Raw genomic sequence first — 3924 nt, 5'->3', positions numbered from 1 at the left:
ATCAATTTCCGACTTATAACGACATGTGTAGATTTTTTTGATTTAAAGTATATAAAATTCAACATTTTTATGAACTCTTTCTTTTTATGTTGGCTTTGTCTTTCAATTTGATTCGAGATAGATGAAATTTGTTAGGATTTGGATTAGTTCTGCATGGTCTTTTATCTTTCTTTTATTGTGAAATTTGACTTCCTTCATATTTTCGAATCAACGTACATAGAAATGCAATTTTTACTAGACGTATTGCCTTAGAACATATTAATTGTAATTACAGTACATTTCTCAAACTTTTTATGTTAAAGATGAGTTTATCTGGTTTACAATTTAGTCTCAGAAATCAATTTCCGACTAATAAAGAAATGTGTAGACTTTTTTGAGTTAACGTATATAAAATTCAACAATTTTATGAACTCTTTCTTTTTGTGTTGGCTTTGTCTTTCTATTTGATTCAAGATAGATGAAATTTGTTAGGATTTGGATTAGTTCTGCATGGTATTTCATCCTTCTTCTATTGTGAAATTTGACTTGCTTCATATTTTCTTTAATCAACGTACATAGAAATGTAATTTTTACTAGACGTATTGCCTTAGAACATATTAATTGTAATTACACTACATTTTTCAAACTTTTTCTGTTAAAGATGAGTTTATCTAGTTTACAATTTAGTTTCAGAAATCAATTTCCGACTTATAACGAAATGTGTAGACTTTTTTGAGTTCACGTATATTAAATTCAACATTTTTATTTTCTCTTTCTTTTTGTGCTGGCTTTGTGTTTCTATTTGATTCAAGATAGATGAAATTTGTTAGGATTTGGATTAGTTCTGCATGGTCTTTCATCCTTCTTCTATTGTGAAATTTTCTTGAATCAACGTACATAGAAATGCAATTTTTACTAGACGTATTGCCTTAGAACATATTAATTGTAATTACAATACATTTTTCAAACTTTTTCTGTTAAAGATGAGTTTATCTAGTTTACAATTTAGTCTCAGAAATCAATTTCTGACTTATAACGAAGTGTGTAGACTTTTTTGAGTTAACGTATATTAAATTCAACATTTTTATGAACTCTTTCTTTTTGTGTTGGATTTGTCTTTCTATTTGATTCAAGATAGATGAAATTTATTAGGATTTGGATTAGTTCTGCATGGTATTTCATCCTTCTTCTATTGTGAAATTTGACTTGCTTCATATTTTCTTGAATCAACGTACATAGAAATGCAATTTTTACTAGACGTATTGCCTTAGAACATATTAATTGTAATTACAATACATTTTTCAAACTTTTTTCTGTTAAAGACGAGTTTACCTAATTTATAATTTAGTCTCAAAATCAATTTCCGACTTATAACGAAATGTGTAGACTTTTGAGTTAACGTATATAAAATTCAACATTTTTATGAACTCTTTGTTTTTGTGTTTGCTTTGTCTTTATATTTGATTCAAGATAGATGAAATTTGTTAGGATTTGGATTGGTTCTGCATGGTCTTTCATCCTTCTTCTATTGTGAAATTTTACTTCCTTTATATTTTCTTGAATCAACGTACATAGAAATGCAATTTTAATAGACGTATTGCCTTAGAACATGTTAATTGTAATTACAATACATTTTTCAAACTTTTTCTGTTAAAGATGAGTTTATCTAATTTATAATTTAGTCTCAGAAATCAATTTCCAACTTATAACGAAGTGTGTAGACTTTTTTGAGTTAACGTATATAAAATTCAACATTTTTATGAACTCTTTCTTTTTGTGTTGGATTTGTCTTTCTATTTGATTCAAGATAGATGAAATTTGTTAGGATTTGGATTAGTTATGCATGGTCTTTCATCCTTCTTCTATTGTGAAATTTGACTTCCTTCATATATTCTTGAATCAATGTACATAGAAATGCAATTTTTACTAGACGTATTGCCTTAGAACATATTAATTGTAATTACAATACATTTTTCATACTTTGTTTTGTTAAATATGAGTTTATCTAGTTTACAATTTAGTCTCAGAAATCAATTTCCGTCTTATAACGAAATGTGAAGACTTTTTTGAGTTAACGTATATAAAATTCAACATTTTTATGAACTCTTTCTTTTTGTGTTGGCTTTGTCTTTCTATTTGATTCAAGATAGATGAAATTTGTTAGGATTTGGTTTAGTTCTGCATGGTCTTTCATCCTTCTTCTATTGTGAAATTTGACTTCCTTCATATTTTCTTCAATCAACGTACATAGAAATGCAATTTTTACTAGACGTATTGCCTTAGAACATATTAATTGTAATTACAATACATTTTTCAAACTTTTTCTGTTAAGGATGAGTTTATCTAGTTTACAATTTAGTCTCAGAAATCAATTTCTGACTTATAACGAAGTGTGTAGACTTTTTTGAGTTAACGTATATTAAATTCAACATTTTTATGAACTCTTTCTTTTTGTGTTGGATTTGTCTTTCTATTTGATTCAAGATAGATGAAATTTATTAGGATTTGGATTAGTTCTGCATGGTATTTCATCCTTCTTCTATTGTGAAATTTGACTTGCTTCATATTTTCTTGAATCAACGTACATAGAAATGCAATTTTTACTAGACGTATTGCCTTAGAACATATTAATTGTAATTACAATACATTTTTCAAACTTTTTTCTGTTAAAGACGAGTTTATCTAATTTATAATTTAGTCTCAAAATCAATTTCCGACTTATAACGAAATGTGTAGACTTTTGAGTTAACGTATATAAAATTCAACATTTTTATGAACTCTTTGTTTTTGTGTTTGCTTTGTCTTTATATTTGATTCAAGATAGATGAAATTTGTTAGGATTTGGATTAGTTCTGAATGGTCTTTCATCTTTCTTCTATTGTGAAATTTGACTTCCTTCATATTTTCTTGAATCAACGTACATAGAAATGCAATTTTTACTAGACGTATTGCCTTAGAACATATTAATTATAATTACAATACATTTTTCAAACTTTTTCTGTTAAAGATGAGTTTATCTAGTTTACAATTTAGTCTCAGAAATCAATTTCTGACTTATAACGAAGTGTGTAGACTTTTTTGAGTTAACGTATATTAAATTCAACATTTTTATGAACTCTTTCTTTTTGTGTTGGCTTTGTCTTTCTATTTGATTCAAGATAGATGAAATTTTTTAGGATTTGGATTAGTTCTGCATGGTCTTTCATCTTTCTTCTATTGTGAAATTTGACTTCCTTCATATTTTCTTGAATCAACGTACATAGAAATGCAATTTTTACTAGACGTATTGCCTTAGAACATATTAATTGTAATTAAAATACATTTTTCAAACTTTTTTTGTTAAGGATGAGTTTATCTAGTTTACAATTTAGTCTCAGAAATCAAATTCTGACTTATAACGAAGTGTGTAGACTATTTTGAGTTAACGTATATTAAATTCAACATTTTTATGTTCTCTTTCTTTTAATGCTAGCTTTGTCTTTCTATTTGATTCAAGATAGATGAAATTTGTTAGGATTTGGATTAGTTCTGCATGGTATTTCATCCTTCTTCTATTGTGAAATTTGACTTGCTACATATTTTCTTGAATCCACGTACATAGAAATCAAATTTTTACTAGACTTATTGCCTTAGAACATATTGATTTTAATTACAATACATTTTTCAAACTTTTTCTGTTAAAGATGAGTTTATCTAGTTTACAATTTAGTCTCAGAAATCAATTTCCGACCTATAACGAAATGTATAGACTTTTTTGAGTTAACGCATATTAAATTCAACATTTTTATGATCTCTTTCTTTTTGTGCTAGCTTTGTCTTTCTATTTGATTCAAGATAGATGGAATTTGTTAGGATTTGGATTAGTTCTGCATGGTCTTTCATCCTTCTTCTATTGTGAAATTTGACTTCCTTCATATATTCTTGAATCAACGTACATAGAAATGC

This window comes from Papaver somniferum, unplaced genomic scaffold, assembly GCF_003573695.1.
Source record: "Papaver somniferum cultivar HN1 unplaced genomic scaffold, ASM357369v1 unplaced-scaffold_126, whole genome shotgun sequence".
Lineage (NCBI taxonomy): Eukaryota > Viridiplantae > Streptophyta > Magnoliopsida > Ranunculales > Papaveraceae > Papaver > Papaver somniferum.
This window is presented reverse-complemented; position numbering follows the sequence as displayed.